Source organism: Bufo gargarizans, chromosome 2 (genome assembly GCF_014858855.1).
Source record: "Bufo gargarizans isolate SCDJY-AF-19 chromosome 2, ASM1485885v1, whole genome shotgun sequence".
In the NCBI taxonomy this organism is placed as follows: Eukaryota; Metazoa; Chordata; class Amphibia; order Anura; family Bufonidae; genus Bufo; species Bufo gargarizans.
The window spans coordinates 71,749,716-71,767,538 of record NC_058081.1 but is presented as its reverse complement, the minus strand read 5'-3'; the positions used below and the strand labels follow the sequence as shown (position 1 = coordinate 71,767,538).

The 17,823-nt window shown below is 46.6% G+C and overlaps 1 protein-coding gene across 3 annotated transcripts in view; it reads left to right on the top strand.

Moving 5' to 3' along the window:
- The first annotated feature begins 542 nt into the window (after positions 1-542).
- ZMIZ2 (zinc finger MIZ-type containing 2) overlaps positions 543-17,823 on the top strand; it is a 57,548-nt gene continuing 40,267 nt past the window's right edge. The window contains exons 1-2 of one of the 3 annotated variants that reach the window (XM_044279177.1): positions 586-609; positions 877-984. The gene's annotated coding sequence lies outside the window, so the exon portion shown is untranslated. Of the gene's footprint in view, positions 610-632; positions 985-17,823 lie in introns of those variants that run through there. The other 2 variants (XM_044279178.1, XM_044279176.1) reach the window with 2 other exon arrangements.

Below are 17,823 nucleotides of genomic sequence, written 5' to 3'. Positions count from 1 at the left end.
GAAAATGTGCAGCTTATTACAGCGGCAGGAAAGCGGATGAGATTTTTAAACAAATGTAATCCACACTGTGCGGAAAAAACCTGTGTGTGAATTCAGCCCTGCGGATTTAAAATCGGTCCACGTTGCGGATTGTCAGCGACGATTTCACCATTTGCGGATTTGCCCCAAATCGGATGCGGGTTTGCTGCAGAGGATTTTTTTTTTGCACTTAATTCACGTCCCCTTGGTTCGGGTATCTGTATAAATGGGGGTTTGGTGTGGGGTCTATTTGGGGGGGAGGGGAGGTCATACGTGCAGTATCTGTGATTGAACCCCCCTCCCCGGTTCTCGTCCCTCGCGATGATTCGCACTTCGCGATCACTCCCGGGCGCTAACGGGTTAAACACTTCCGTCCAGCGATACAATGTAGCGCCCATCCCCCCACCTCGCACGTTAGCGGCTCGATGATCTCGGCGCTTTTCTGCTCTGGCCTGGCGCGGCCTGGGGTTTCGGGAGGAGAGTGGGGGGCGTGGCCTGGAACGGCAGGAGAAGAAGGGAGGCTCGTGAATATTAATGAGCGGCAGCATTGTGCAATTGGAGATGAGACGGTGAGGCTGGAGGAGAGAGGAGGTGGGTGAGCGGCTGCAGCATGGGGTACTGGAGCTGAGCGCGCTGCCAACGGGTCTCGGTTTCAGCTCCTCATTGTCATTTGATTGCTGTGTCTATCTGGCTGGCACTTCCCTCCGCCCCTCCCCCACCCTCCCCGCACTGCACCCTCTCACTGCATATTCACTGCACCTTCCTCCCTTCCCTGTGCAGTGCATGCTCTGCACCTCCTCACCTTCCCTGTGCCTCCTCCTTTGTGCCAGGGGCTTACCCCCTTCTCCCTCTTCTCAGTTCCTGCTTGGGATATTTTGGGTGCAGAAGTCCTCCCCCCAGCTCAGAAGGTTCAGTAGTATGGGGAGGTGAGATTGTATCGCAGCCTGATACAGCTTCTTGGGCAAGGTAAGTGCACACATTGTGGTCTTCCTGTACTAGATCATTTCTGATGGCATAGACTTGCAGGTGTCTTGTGGGCACCAGCCGTGTGCAGTTGACAAGTGAAGGCTATGGAGAAGACCCTATCATCAAATGTGTCTGAGGATCTGACCATGCCATCCTCTGATTGTCCCTTGGCATGCTAGATCTTGATACGGCGTGACGTACCTGGCGGCATAAAAGTCTGTGTGTGATCTTGGTCTTTGTACGGTCAGGCAAGGAGATGGCTGTCAGCTGTAGGCTACGGTTGAGGTGGATGACTTTGGTCTTCAGTGGGTTATGGTTGGCCACTTTCATGTGTGTGGTTAGGACATTGGGTAGGTTGTTATCTCGTAGTCATGGCGGAGACAAACGTGTGCGGTGTAGGAGCAGTTGAAGGATATTTTTGATCAGTGTGTTGAAGGACTTGGTCACATCTCATGGCTATTATAGGGCATGGTCCACTGAAGGGTAGGTTTGTGTTGGTAGGTTCGAATATGCGTTCTGAAATATGTTTGCCTGATCCAGCGGAGGAACAGGCTACCGGGTTTCACGGTATCCGGTATAGCTGGATACTACCAGACCCCAGTGACTATAATGGAATCTGGTGGCGATCCAGCCAACAGCCAGATGAATGCCGGATTTCCGCCATACAGATACCTGGGCATGGCCAGCTCTGTGGATATGCTTGGGGCATGGCCAGCTCTGTGGATATGCTTGGGGCATGGCCAGCTCTGTGGATATGCTTGGGGCATGGCCAGCTCTGTGGATATGCTTGGGGCATGGCCAGCTCTGTGGATATGCTTGGGGCATGGCCAGCTGATATGCTTGGGCATGGCCAGCTCTGTGGATATGCTTGGGGCATGGCCAGCTCTGTGGATATGCTTGGGGCATGGCCAGCTCTGTGGATATGCTTGGGGCATGGCCAGCTCTGTGGATATGCTTGGGGCATGGCCAGCTCTGTGGATATGCTTGGGGCATGGCCAGCTCTGTGGATATGCTTGGGGCATGGCCAGCTCTGTGGATATGCTTGGGGCATGGCCAGCTCTGTGGATATGCTTGGGGCATGGCCAGCTCTGTGGATATGCGTGGTTCTCTGATGGGCATGGCTAGTTACAGATGGGTCACCTGACTGTCCAAGTTGGGCAGTATAAAATGGTATAATACGATTTTGGGTCAACTAGATAAAGGCAACGATATGCTGATGGATTAGGATGGGTCCTTTTGGCTTCTAACATCTATGGTGAGTTGATTGCTATGAAGTATGGTCATCAAGGTTTTGGCTGGGTCACTGGATGGTGACATGGACTGTTGATGGTTACAGTTCATATTTTGTGGTTGGGTCTTGACCTACTCAATGTTTTTCATGTCAGTTGACCAACTTTGAGAAGTGGTTAGTAGTTCACACGTTGGCAGAACACATGCTGTAGCGCCCCCCTGGCAATGTGTATTGTGCTTGGTATGGCATGGATTGTGTCTGTTTACTCGTATGGGCCGGGGAAGCTTCGACGTATACTGTACATCGCGACCTAGCATACCAATAGGGTCCTAGTGGCAAAATACATTTTCAAGAGTGCCCTTTCCTGGGTCCATCAGGCTGGTGTATGTTGGGATACGTTGTAGTCATCCATTGGAGGTATACATCAAGAAATAACCTGGCTAAGATAAGGGGTCTAGCGTTGGGGTTCCCCTCTCTGTGATGCATTTATGCTCTAGTACAGTAACTGGAAGGGGCAGTGTTAATAGGACCACACTGGAGATGTCGAGTAGAAACGCTCCATTTGATTTGCTCAGTTGGTTGATGATTGTTACGTCTCTTGTAACCGCTAATTTCGGAAGGAACAGTCTTAGGTCAAACTTAATGAGTCTGATTGAGATGGGATGAGGACATCCCTCTTCTGGCCATACACGTAAGAGGTGGGAGATGAGTGCCTGCCTGATGCTTCTGCCTCCACTTATGTCTGAGTGAAACTGAATTGGCCAGGTCTGATGAAGTACCGTACAGTCGCACTATACCCATGCACGTTGCGCTTACCGTCTACTGACTCCGCCCATAAAGGTGGCAGTAGACGCCTCTGGCAATGGCTTATTTCCTTGGGGGGGGGGGGGGGGTGAAAGGATTGAACGACTGTTGTGCTGCCCTCATACATATTTGACCGCTCAGCGACATATACTGTGTCCTATCAAATACTTGTTTCAAGTGTATGGAGATTTTTGTTTTTAGGATTTTTGGAGGCAACTTTTGGTTTGGGGTAATGTCTCTTGACTGCAAGCTTAAAGGGGTATATCAGTAACAACAAGTTATGCACTGGGATAGGGAACACCCATGGTCACAAGAACAGAGAGGGGGTTCAGTGTCCGTATTGATTCTCCAGTTCAGTGCCGCGCTTGGCTATCGAAGGCCGTCCAATAGAATTTGGATGGGGCATCAGTTTGCACGCTTGACCACTACTCCCATCAAATGAGGGACATGTAACCCCCATTCTCATGATCAGTGGGTATAGTTTGGACCCCCACGCGTTAACAGTGATTTCCCCCCTCTCCAGTGGATAGATCATTTGTTGTAGCTGGAATACCCTTTAAACCGGTCATACACATTAGATAATTGTCGGCTGACAATCCGAATATCGACTTGCCCCTGATGGTAGATGTTGGGGGAGATCTCTGCTCCAGGAAAAACCTTAATTTGCCCGGAACGCTGCTGCGGGTGCCGTGTTAGAACTCAGAGCCTGTATGGCGAGGAGTACAAGTATGTGATTAAGCCCTGCACGTGGGGAAGAATATTCTGCTGTGGATCTGTTTGGATTTATCTGCAAAATGGTGGTTTCAGTGTAAACCCTCACACTGAAACAAGTGAAATAAGTTGACAACCTGCAATTTTTAAAAAATCTGAACCGCATCTCAATTTAGGGTAAAGCTGAAGCTAATACCAAAGTGAGCGTTATAGTAATGACGTAATTAAAGTACAGAATGTATGGACCAAGTGTGGCCTCCCATTCCATATCCGCAGAGGTTGTTGCCCTGCCGAATTCTAAGTTTGCCTAGTTATGTAGTGATTAGAAATGAGCGAAGCCGAACTTTACAGATTTGGATTCGGCGTTCGGGCAGTGGCGGAATCCTGTTATGGATTCTGTTATAACGGAATATAACTGAATTCCATGACGGAAGCCTTTAAGAGGCCTTCCGTTTTGATCCGTCATAATGGAGTTCTATGGCCAAGCATAACGGATCCGTCTGGTTTCCGTTATGCCAGACTTTTTCGGACAGGCATTTCAGTTTGTGTGGGGCCCCTCTCCCAGAACTTCCTGTTGAGAGTGTGTGCCTGTGCACCTAGCCGTTCTGTAGCCGAAGATTGGGTAGAGTGGGGCGAGGGAGAAAGTGTCTGCAAGATCACAGGTAAACTTCTTATGCCACCTTGTAGACATAGCTCTGTGTGCTATGTTTTTTTGAGGGTTTAGTGTCCCCTTTTAAAGGGATTGTCTAGCTTATTACAAGTGATGGCCTATTCTCAGAATTGGCAGGGTTCCTACACCCTACAGTAGCTCTGGCACCAGAACTACTCGGCTCTTTCTGTAGTGGACAGAGCTGGGTAAGCAGTGCTGCAGTAACCAGATGTGTCCACTACACAATGGGTGGAGCTGTGTAGTGCCGGAGCTACTGCAGTACATCTGATCGGAGAGGGAAGGGGGGTGTTAGACACCCCCGCCAGACAGAAAAAACTAATGTAGACTGAGCACCAGTATGCATGTGCCGCTTCCTGTAACATGGCACACCAGTCAGTATATGTGCCCCAGTATGGACTGGCTCATCAGAACGGTCTACCATGACTAATAGTGAAGGTCATCTGTTTCACCCTCTAAAAACGAAAAATCGGTCATGTAAATTGGCCTATTGACTTTACAGGGATTTTCCAGGAGTATAATATTAATGACCTATTCCCAGGATGGGCCATCAGTATCTGATTGGGAACCCCGCCAATCAGCTCTGTGGGCTCCTCGCAGCTTACCAAGCACATCGCCGCTCACTGCATAGTGGCTGTCCTTGGTATTGCAGCCCATGCTTATTCACTTGAATGGGACCGAGCAGCAAGTAGGCCATGTGACCGTTGATCGTGATGTCACGGGCCTAGGGAGAGCCCGCAGTGCTTCTTCAGGATCCCGTCTGACATGTATCGGGATGTGTTCACAGCTGGGCTATTGGTTGCAGACATTTCTGCCACTGAACATTCGTTCCATATAACTGCGATAGGTGGTTTCTGCAGCATAGCTTTCTGCAAGCTTCGAAAATGTATGCGACAAGTCGGCTGTGTGTGAACCTGCCCTTAGGATACGGTATGGGAGCTCTCATGGTTGCTGGAGCCCTTCTGTTGTGCAGGGGCTGGGGGGGGGGGGGGTAGCTTGTAGCTGCAGGGGATATGTTACTTCCCCATATTACTAGTAATCCCAGCCTCCACAGTTGTACGTCTCTGTCCTTTTGTAATTCTTGCATTTCCTTGTTATGTTTTTATTTTTTTAAAGTAGCTAAGGGGCAGGTCATGACAACCATGAAGCAGAGGTGTTCACTGGAGGCCGTCAGCTGTTTGCTTAGTGTCGGCTTTAAAGCAGCACTCCGCCAACTTCCCCCCCTTTAGTGCAAGGTAGAACAGGTAATTCAGCTTTATAGCTAAACTATCCTCCTGTTCCAGCCCGCCCCCCACCGCAAGGGAATCGCACAGCGTCTGCTATGTGGACCGCTCTGTATGTTCCTATGAGAGCTTGGATGTGACTCCCATAGGCATGCACAGAGAAACCAGCATCCGATCAGTAGACATTGGATGGGAACTTGCCTTTGTCCACTGCACATCCGGTCTCACTTGAATGTATGCTGAGCTGCAGTACCCTGGCATGGCCACTAGCCAATTGGTGGCGCTTAATTTTTCTCAGACTTCGTTCTGGAGGTGGCCTCTTAGTCCCCGATTCTGCCAGGTGCGGAAGACCTTTTCCTCGACCACCTGTGATTCCATTGCAGAACACTACTGATGGTCGATAACGGCCAAAAATGGATGGTGCTGACCTTCGGGTTAAATAAAGAGATTTTAGGTCTACCTTCCTTTACGTAGAGCGCCCTTTTGCCCTGTGTATTGAAATAGTTACCTCATAGACCTTGCACAATTCGTTCCGTCCGTGTGCCAAGTCGCTGCCAGGGCCACATGAGGACACTTAGGAGTCTGCTGGCATGACCTACTTTATCTATAGAGAGCCGCAGGCGTGAGTCGTCGCAATTATTATTGGAATGAATAAGGGGTGCTTGTTTTACTTTTTAATTATATTATTTATTTAGTTTCCCCAAAAATAATTTGCTACCCATTAATGAGGATTTCCGGGATGAGGAGGATTCCTTCCAAAAACAGCCCTGTACCTGTCTGTGTTTTATTTGGATATTGTAGCTTGGCTCCATGGAAGTGAATAGGACTGAGCTGTAATACCAGACACAACCTGTGGACAGGTGTGGTGCCAGCTCCGGCCCAGCAAAAACATTTTTTGTAGCGGCAATTTTTTAAAATTTTCTGGTTCTGTCTCATTCAAGTCAATGGGTCTGAGCTGTAATACTAGCCACTAGTGTTGAGCGAACTTGTGTTTTAAGTTCGGCGTCTAAAGTTCGGGTTATCGAAGAATCGCGTTATGCATTTATGATGCGTGGTAGCTAAATCCATAACCCGAACTTTAGACGCCAAACTTTGAACACAAGTTCGCTCAACACTACTAGCCACATCTCCTTGGCCCTTTCGGACAGCTGATCTTGAGGGTGCTGGAGTCTGATTTTCTCCCCCCCCCCCCCCACTGATCCATTATTGATCGTCCCATAAACATCAAAGATAGAAATGCAAAGCTTAGATCTAGGGCAGGGATGGCCAACCTGAGACCCTCCAGTTGTTGCAAAACTACAACTCCCAGCATTCCTAGACTGACAACAGCAGGTCATGGTGGGAGTTGTAGTTTTAGAACAGCTGGAGAGACGCAGGTTGGCCGTTCCTGATCTATGGTGTTTGGTGGGGTCCTCGCACTGTACTGGGGTGTGAACTAGAAGCAATCCCAGTGTTTGTGATGTAGGAGTGCGACACTAGCGGCAATGAACTCCAGCAGGCTGTTTCGGCGGATGAACATGTCATAGTTTTATTCCAGCCGACTCTCGGCATGTTTGCTGTGCTGCCGCCGGAAGTCTGGGAACACGTGCACTAGCGGCAGCATGAATCCGTCAGGCTGTTAACCCGCCGGAACAGCCTGCCAGAGTTCCTTGCCGCTATTGTGAAACTAGCCTTAGCTGGCACGGTGCAGTCCGCTGGCCATCTTTTGCATTTGTTATATGGTATCTCCCAGCGGCCTCCATCACTTGCTCACCTCGTTCTGCCTCGTTTTGGTTTTGGAAATTAGAGTCCGTGTCGTCTTTTTCTGTCGGGAACATAAAACTGAGCATCTGACTGGTCATCATGATTTAGCGTTTTACAATTCTGTAATGCAGAATCTAAAACCCTTGTGCTTTCATTCCTGAGCAGGGACACAACGGCGTCCATACTTATAAACTAATGTGGGGGCACTTATTGGAACAGATGATGCCCATTGCCTCTCCTGCTGATCAATACGCTTAATATGTGCTTATCCAGGTACAGAATCTCCATATTTGTTGACCCTTCTCTCTCCCCCCCCCCCCCCCCCCCCCTTCACCAGAACATGGAAACGTAGTGTTGTCACCCACTGGTGGCAGTGCCTGTTGGTAGGCATCCAGACCACACCTGCAGGAATGGTTCATTATGGAAGTCTGGAGGCTTCACCATTAGATAATTAATTACGATAGTAAAGTCCAGTTTTTATGGATTTTTCCTGTGAATTACTTTATAAGTGCTGTCTGCTAAGTGGTACTGTGTTGGTTGTCCTTCAGGGAATGTAAAGTAAAAAAAAAAAGGGGGGGGGGGGGGTTGTAAATTAATTGAAACTCCTACATTATACTGTCCTTACATATTAGATGTAGGTCGACTGAACGTGTCGATTTTAGGTGGGATCGGTCAATCATTTAGTGAATATGGCAGCCTCTCCACTCTCCCAACAGCAGATGTCGGGGGAGAGAAGGATCGGGCTGTTGGGTTGCAACATGCACAAAAACCGTGCGTGTGTATGGGGGGGGGGGGGGGGGAGAGATCTGTCCTCTGAACAAGTGCTCCACTACTGTTCTTATGTGTAGGGCCAAACTTGGGTAGGGAAAAGACATTGAAGCCATTAGTTCTAGAGTGCTACAGATGTGCATTAAAATAGAGATGCCACTGAATGCTTTAGAAACAAGCCAAGTTAGTTGTCTAGCTGATCTGACTGATGGTGAGAAGAAGTTGGTTGCGTATGGCCTGACTGGACCAGGCTAAGGAACCATATTGCCAGTGTGCCTACCAATTTGCTACTGGTGCCAGTAATATGTAGCTTGGATTACTGCTAATGTCTGACTCTTGAAAGATAGTAATTTCAATCCTTCAAATGCCACCTACAGACGGGCCTAATATGGCCGTGTGTTGGGGTCCATATTACGACACTTGGGTCTTAGTTTTGGTGCATTATGGACATGATCTGTGTGTTCCATGCTGTATAGATGGAGGGTATCCCCTGCATTGTGTGTTTCATACATAGACTACCTGCAAAATTTTTGTTGTCCAGGCTCTGTACACAGGGCTCTGCCGTGTACGTGAGGCCTAATTTTGTGTGATTCAGTTGTAGGTAATGACAGACTTGATACAGCTTACAATGAAAATCCCTTGTTAGACTATGGCCCGACTTACCTTCTGTGGGGTTTGTCATACATGACATGGTGGTCATGGTGTGACTGATTTGGGTGTTGGTTGTGAACAGTGTTTCTTGAAAAGCCTTTTCAGATTATTGGAGTGGACATGGCCTAATATACTCCCTTTTGTCCTCAGAATTACCTGAAAAGGTGACAACTATCTGTACTACCAGGGCCCAGTAGATTTTGACCATGGCTGCCAATATGGAATATAGTCTACTCATTTTCCCTCAAGCTAAGAGGATTAGCTTGAGGAACCTCTCTAGATATGAACATATGGGGCCTGTGCTATGACTACAAGTCCTTATTGTATTGATCGCCTATTAGGTCAAGGCTTGAGAAATCCCAGCAGCCATTTAGTACATAGATATGTGTCATTAGTGCCCATTTGGGTTGTTTTCTATTGATTTCTATTAAACGTACTCTTGATGAGCTACCAAAGGGGAGATGTATAATATGTGCTCCTTAATGGGTTGTACCTGGCTACTAAAGGCTTTTATGTATTTTGTCCATCTTTGTCTTAGGGGCGGCTCTCTGGTTTGGTTGATCGTTTGTTAGAAGAGCCACCAATCATGCATTTTGGAAATGACTGTCCAATCCTTGTTGTGTGACTTGGCAAACCACAGATTGTTCATTGGTAGTTTGGAGTCATTTCATGACTTTATTGGTGATTTTATTATGACTGAGATATATTAGGTTACACGTTTTTCTAAATCTACCATTCCAGTAGAATGGCATGGTCATTTAGGGCTCCTGCACACCACCATCTCAGTTTTTGCAGTCCACAAATCGCAGATCCACAAAACATGGACACTAAGATCCTACCGCCATTTATTTTTTAGTTTTTACTCCACAAATGTCCTATTCCTTTCACAAGACGGACAAGAATAGGACATGTTCTATTATTTTTGTGGGGCCGCAGAACAGACATATGGATGCGGAGACCACACGAGGGGACCTCTGGAGACGTGATTCCTGACTGTTAGAGAAATTACAGGAAAACTAGCAGAAAAATCTCTGAACCTGTACAGATCACTAAATTGTTTGAAGGACTGAGTAACGTTGGTCCAGGTAAATAGTAGCTCTTGAAAAATGCAAACAATATTTGCATGGTGGCCTCTTGTACGTATTGCTTATACCTCCTCTGGTACATGGGCTGAAGATCGGAAAACTAACATTCGTTTCTGAATAATTTTTACATTGGGCAACAAGTCGGGGTTAACACAAAAAAAGTTGTTTTTCCAACACTAGAGTGTTCTTCCACTCCGCAGAATCTTTCTGATCATGTTGAGATCTCTGGGCTTTCATGGAATTGACAAAATCCACTGGCTGCTGAATCCTAAAATATATTGTATATACACAAGATGCAAGATAAAAAGATCAGCCGCACCCACCGTCCGTCTTCACATCTTTATTACAGAGTACATTCAGGGGGCAGACTCGCATGGAGCGTCGATATACAGCGACGGCCGTTTCGCGGTGTAACCGCTTCTTCCGGCTGTTTGATCCACTTTGAGAATCATGTGTGCGCTGACTTATAGCGTCATCTGGGGGAGGGTTCAACCGACCCATCACTTCATAACCCTCGCCGCAGCGGCGCACGCACGAGACATGGGTACATAGATAAATTTGTTTATAATTTAAAAGCAGCAATAACATAGATACAAAGAAGTTACAAAAAAGTGACAAAAGGTTGGCATGTATGGAAGGAATGATATCTATACACCCATCAGGGATGAGTTGCATACAAAATTCGCTACTAGTTCCCTGCAGTGAATAATATAAAAAAGAGACACATTTATGTGACGCCTTATTCAATAAATACCGATAAATCATTGTGCTCGTTCAGACCCAAGTAACCAGTGGCATCGGTTTTGATGATAAACCGAGCTTCCTTTTGGAGCAGGATGCGGTGTCTATCGCCTCCCTGCAATAATGGGGGGACATGTTCCAAGCCCGCAAATCACAGGACGCTCGCATCTCCTCCATGTTGGCACCGTACATGCTCGATGAGGCGAGTGCCTCCCTTGCCTGTTCTAATTGAATTGCGGTGTTCCCGTACACGCTCCATTAAGGATCTTTTGGTCTTTCCTACATAGAAGGACCCGCACACGCAGATCAATACATAGACTACAAATGTTGCTCTGCAATTAATAAATTATATAGATCTTCTCGACGTCTAACCGTTCCTCACTTCCATACGTCTATTTTTGCTCTACGTGGATGATATCTTCATGGTGTGGTCGGGGACACAGGAGCAATGTGAGAAATTTGTGGCCCATCTCAATGGCACAAACGACATGAACATGATGAGGGGGGTTGTCCATCGAGTTCTTGGATGTTCATGTCGTTGTGGATGATGGTGCCCTGCATACCGAAGAGTATCGCAAACCCACTGCTACCAATACCCTACTGCACCATGAGAGCTATCATCCACGTAACGTAACAGTCAGTCCCTTTTATAGACAATTTTTAAGACTCAGATGGATCAACAGTCAGGATATAGTATTCCTGAGACAGGTGAAGGAACTGGGGGACAGACTAGTTCAGCATGGGATATAGCGTTGGAGAAGGCGAGGACTCGCACACAATGATCATTGATGAAACGCAGAAAATGTAAGGAGGAGAATGATGCTGAGAAAAAGGACAGATTTGTATTTGTGTTTAAACATAATCCAATGGCAAACAGTATAAAGAGATCTGGGTAAACTTGTAGATCAGAAACCAATATTAGCTTTTAAAAGATGTCGTACATTTAGGGACATTTTGGTGCGCAGCCGCTACAGCGAAGGGAAACCGCGCGATTGGTTGTCACTCGGTAAGCCGGTTGGCAACTATCGCTGTGGTGACCGTTCCCTGTGCGGTTATATGCTTCAAGGCTGCCTTTTTTTTTTTTTTTTTTTGGAGGCATTGAACATTGTGTGCACCGATTTATTAATTGCAGAGCAACATTTGTAGTCTATATATTGATCTGCGTGTGCGGGTCCTTCTATGTAGGAAACACCAAAAGATCCTTAATGGAGCGGGTACGGGAACACCGCAATTCAATTAGAACAGGCAAGGGACGCTCTCGCTTCATCGAGCATGTACGGTGCCAACATGGAGGAGATGCGAGCGTCCTGTGATTTGCGGGCTTGGAACATGTCCCCCCCATTATTGCAGGGAGGCGATAGACACAGCATCCTGCTCCAAAAGGAAGCTCGGTTTATCATCAAAACCGATGCCACTGGTTACTTGGGTCTGAACGAGCGCAATGATTTATCGGTATTTATTGAATAAGGCGTCACATAAATGTGTCTCTTTTTTTATATTATTCACTGCAGGGAACTAGTAGTGAATTTTGTATGCAACTCATCCCTGATGGGTGTATAGATATCATTCCTTCCATACATGCCAACCGTTTGTCACTTTTTTGTAACTTCTTTGTATCTGTTATTGCTGCTTTTAAATTATAAACAAATGTATCTATGTACCCATGTCTCGTGCGTGCGTCGAGGGTTATGAAGTGATGGGTCGGTTGAACCCTCCCCCAGATGACGCTATAAGTCAGCGCACACACGATTCTCAGAGTGGATCAAATAGCCGGAAGAAGCGGTTACACCGCGAAACGGCCATCACTGTATATCGACGCTCCATGCGAGTCTGCCCCCCGAATGTACTCTTTAATAAAGATGTGAAGACGGACGGTGAGTGTGGCTGATTCTTTTTATCTTGCATCTTGTCACTAATCTGTTTAAGCCCTGCACCCCGCTTTCCTGAATGGTCTGAGGAGGCCAGGACTGGGTTCCTTGGTAATTCAGGTGGGGGGACTGTGCCCTCAGCACTTCTTGTGTGTAAAAAAAAATATATATATTCAGGTTGGTTAAAGTGATCCCTTATCCACAGTATAGAGACTAACTATCAGATCGGTGGGATTCCTACCGCTGAGACCCCCACCGATTACGAGAGCGGGCCTCCGTACCATCTGGCATTCATGTGGTCGCTCCATTCATCTCTATGGGAATAGTACAGCGCTCAGCTATCTCCAGAACTCCTATAGAAATTAATGGAGTGGCCATGTGCGACCGGGCCGCTCCGTTCTTTTCGGGGAAGCTGCAGGGGGTACGGGGCCTCCATTCTCGTGTTCGGTCAGGGTCCCGACAGTAGGATAGGGGATAACTTTAACCAACTGGAATACCCCTTTTAAGCAATATTAATCGGTACAGAAGATGGAACAGACCTTGAGACTACCCTACGCAGTTTTTTGAGTTGTCATGATTTGGACGAAACTAGGTCCTAGGTGCTTGAAGAGTCTCGGGGCAGGAACATTGGGGGTGGGAGATTAAGCATTGCCTGGAGTTACACCTTAAGAAAAGACTTGTCCGTTTTGTCACAAGACCTTATGCAGAACAGTTCAGTGATGGGAATATGCAGCATTCCTTGGCCATTAACCTCCTTGTCTACATTGCCTACTGGCTATTTGTGTAGATGGTGAACTCTAGTCACTCTTGTTTACTTGAGCTCCAATGATGTTGGGCTTTATTAGAACATATAATACTGTATTACAGATGGCTAATTTGTTCTTGCATCAAGGTCTATGCTGGTTGTGGTGGTACAGATTATGTTCTAGTTTAACATGATAACTCCAGTTCTTGCCAACGTCCAGATTTGTAATTGTTTACCGCCTAGTAGCTCTGCTAGAAACCACCAACATCTCTGCAGGCTTACTTACCTCACAGGGAGGGGAAATGTTTGCCTGATGCCTCCTTCCAAGACAGTGATGTTTATCAATGATTAGCAGGTAGGTTAACGTTTACCAGCGCCTTGTAATGTTTGTACTTTTCCACGCTCAGCCGCTCACCACTATAGTATGCAAGTTTGTGTGTTTTTAGTCTTATTTTTATGGAATATGCTCCTTAAACTTTCCCCTCTTCTAGTGGTACTAATTTCAATGATATTGGTAGTCTCAACATTTTTAAAGAAGGAACAGTTGGACAGAATTTTTTTAGAAACTGACAGGGACACCTAAATCTGACCACACACCTTGTCGGCCAACTCTGCCGATTGGCACAACTGGCCAAGTTTCTAATTTGCTTCCCGACTCCCACCTGATGGGAGAGGGTGGTTAGAATTCAAAATGCCCGATCAGGAAATGTGTTGCTTTCTCCCTCCTGAGATGATTGGGCAAGTGTGTATTCTGGTGGAAAAATCTAAATGCATAGCTGAAAGCAATTTTTCCTGATGTCTCTCAACCACCATCCAATACACATGCAGGCTCTGCTGAGTGTGCATGTGTTGCCAATTGGAAGAGGAGAGTAAACCGCGGCCATACTCTAATCGGCCTATCCTTCATCTGCTTTGGTGGGCGAGTCCCGTATGTGTTAAATGGTCAGCAGGCCCTGCCGAAATCGTCAGGTTCAGCTACCTTTACCTAATATGTATGGGCAACCTTGAAGTTTACCAGTAATACAAAATGTTTTTTTTTCAATATACCATAGTTTTAGCTATGGAAATATTGTTTACCCCCTGCTTAAAGGGATTGTCCATTTGGTAGATACCGTTGCTTGACTAGTTGTCCCCTTGCCTAGCTATGTACATGATGTGGCAGGTTAAAAGAACTGACTTGCCATAGGTACAATTTTGGGTGACCAGAGGGGTTGTCTCTAGCCTCCATACTACCAAACGGGAATGTGGCAGTAGGAAGTTCTCCAAGTGCAGGTGGAAAATGGCACTTGGCAAGGGGACATTTGAAGTCTGCTCCCTACAACCTGCAGCCCGGCCTGTCCATTAGGACTCGGGTTGATTTGAATTGTTATTACTGCTATGTCTATTGCATAAAATGTCTGTGGCTGGCTTTAGGTGAGCATGCATGTTATGTTTGCGGTTTCATAGTGCTACCACATAGCTTTATAAAGCGCACATAAAAGACACACATTTCAGGCCATAAAAGGGAATCACTGCTGCTAGGAATAAAAATAACCTACACTTCGAGCCCCTTCTATATCACGGATAGGACAACGTAGATTTTTGTTGCCTTCAGGGAAATCATGTGGGCGGTCATCGTGCTCCAGTTAGCTATAGATTCTCAGATAGACGTGGACGTTTCATGTGAATTCCATGTTCTTGGAAATGCCATAGATGCTCTTTATTTTTGCTCCCTATATGGGTTGACTTTTTGGATTGCAGAATAGGAAAGTTTTTCCCACACTGTCCTCCACATAAACCAAGGGACACCCTAGTACAGTGATGTCGAACCTTTTAGAGGCCGAGTGCCCAAACTGCAACCCAAAGCCCACTTATTTATCGTAAAGTGCCAACACGGCAATTTAACCTGAATACCATAGTTCAATATAGTATATATTCCATTTAGCTATTAAAGCCTGCCTACATTAAGTGCGCTGCCTGTGCTGTTCATAGTGCACCCTGCGCTGATGAATGGCTGGAAAAGTCTAAGGTATATTGGTACAACATAGACTTTTTTCACAGTGCGGGTGCCCACAGAGGGCTCTGAGTGCCGCCTCTGGCACCCGTGCCATAGGTTCGCCATCACTGCCCTAGTATGTCCTCCACTTTCTGTGCCTAGACTTGTGGATATCATATAGGCCATCACATATCTTAGCCCACATTGTACCAAAGGGTTAACCATGAAATTATTTTTCTTTTCTCAAATTTCTTCTCCACCCATATAATGCTGATCCATACATAGATGAAATTGATATCTCTTCTTAATATAGTATTGGAATTATGATTTTTTTTTTTTATTTATAAATTGAGTCTTGATGCATTATTTAAATTCCTAAAAGATGAGACCATGATGTGGTGCACCTGCTGGCATGACATTCTTAATTCCATAGGGAAGGGCTACCAAGGCTCAGTTTTCCCCCACCAGTAACTATGTCAACTGGTTTGTGACTCTGCCATTACCTTCTTGTCTACTAAGCAATCTGAAGACACAATCTAATCTACAGGAAACGTATGCTCTTCTGCAAAAAAAATAATGCACCAAGAAGGAGTTGGAATACAATTTTGTGTGAATATAATGATAGATGTTGGTGATGACTATTAGAAAGTTTATTGGGGGAAACTTAACAATGGAATAGATGCTGTAGTACCCTGTTGTGCCACCTCTTGTCTGGATATAAGATGACATGGAGAAATACAGGTTCTGCATGGTATGCTATGGCACATTTGCCTACAGATGTTGCAATTGGGCCTGTAGATCCTGCACTCTTTCACGTTGCCGAACCTGGCGTCTCATGTTCGATCAGCGATAAATCAGGTGACCGGGCAGCCAACGAATTGTTGTAATTTGGTGGAGACGTTCCTGGGAAGCCCTTGTTATGTGGGCCAGCATTATCCTGCTGAAAAATGCCAGTCGGAAGTCCTGCCTTGAGGGGAACACATGAGGCCACAGGATGTCCTGCATACATCACTGGGCTGTTTAGTGTCCCTCGTATCACTACTAGGGGTGTCTGACTGTCGTATGCGGTGGCTCTCCAGATCATCTCGCCAGCAGTTGGGACAGTGTGTCGCTCCACAGCAATGACAGGACTGAAGTGCTCACCACAAGGCCTCCATTCTTGAATTGTCGTTCAGTGTTAGGCTACTTTCACACTAGCGTTCGTCGGTCCGCTCGTGAGCTCCGTTTGAAGGAGCTCACGAGCGGACCCGAACGCAGCCGTCCAGCCCTGATGCAGTCTGAATGGAGCGCATCCGCTCAGACTGCATCAGTCTGGCGGCGTTCAGCCTCTGCTCCGCTCGCCTCCGCACGGACAGGCGGACAGCTGAACGCTGCTTGCAGCGTTCGGGTGTCCGCCTGGCCCTGCGGATCCGTGCGGATCCCTCCAGACTTACAATGTAAGTCAGAGGGGACAGATCCGTTTGAAGATGCCACAATATGGCTCAATCTTCAGGCGGATCCGTCCCCCATTGACTTTACATTGAAAGTCTGGACGGATCCGTACGAGGCTATTTTCACACTTGGCTGTTATATGCTAAAAATAATGCAGACGGATCCGTTCTGAACGGAGCCTCCGTCTGCATTATTATGATCGGATCCGTTCAGAACGGATCCGATCGAACGCTAGTGTGAAAGTAGCCTTAAACAGAACCTGGATTCATCACTAAAGATGATATGGTTCCAGTCCATAGTGGTCCAGGTTTCTCATTCACAATACAACTGCAAATGAAGCTCAGTGGCTGTCTTTTAATGGCAGGGCATGTAATGGGCGCCTTGACGCCAAATTTCCGCCGGCTAAGCATCTGGAAATGGTTCGGGCAGAGACAGGGGTGTAATGAAGGTGCAACCTATGACTGAATGGTGGACAACAAAACAGTGGGAGCTGCTCGTGCTTCTCAGCTGATCAAACTTTCTACTGATGGTCGGTCTGGAGCCTGTTTGCCATGTGTGTCTGCCCTCATGAAACCACTACTCCCAATACCTCCGAAAAACAGGGTTTCTGAACTCTGGTCCTCGGGACCCACCTACCGGTCAGGATTTGAGAATATCCCACAGAATAAACACCTGTGGTAAGTCCTGATGCATGGATACTAATTATATCACCTGCTCAATACTAAGGAAATCCTGAAAACATGACTGGTAGGTGGGTCCCTGGAGTTGAGAAACCCTGTCCTATAAGCTCGGCCAGAAAGGCTTGGATGGTGGGCAGTTCATTGAAATGATCATCCAGCTTTTCTCAGTCCAAAGATGTGCTCCTTCTCAACGTCTGTCAGCTGGGCAAAATGTCGTAGAGGCATGTCTAGCAATAGGTGATCTCTCACCAAGAGGTACACTACTCAAAAGTAGCTCCTGAGAGCCTTTCTTATAGGGCAGTTAGGGAAGCAATGTTACAAAGTCTTTTGCCAAGAACCAGTATCTAATCGGACCTCACCTGTAATCATTTATATATCTTTAGATATAACTGCATGCTGAGCTTTAGAGCAATCTGACACTTCTATATGTGTAGTGGTGTTATGATTACTATATTCTTATTTTTTCCTGAGTTTGTTATAGAGCTGAGCAGATTAATATATGGTATATTTTTTTTA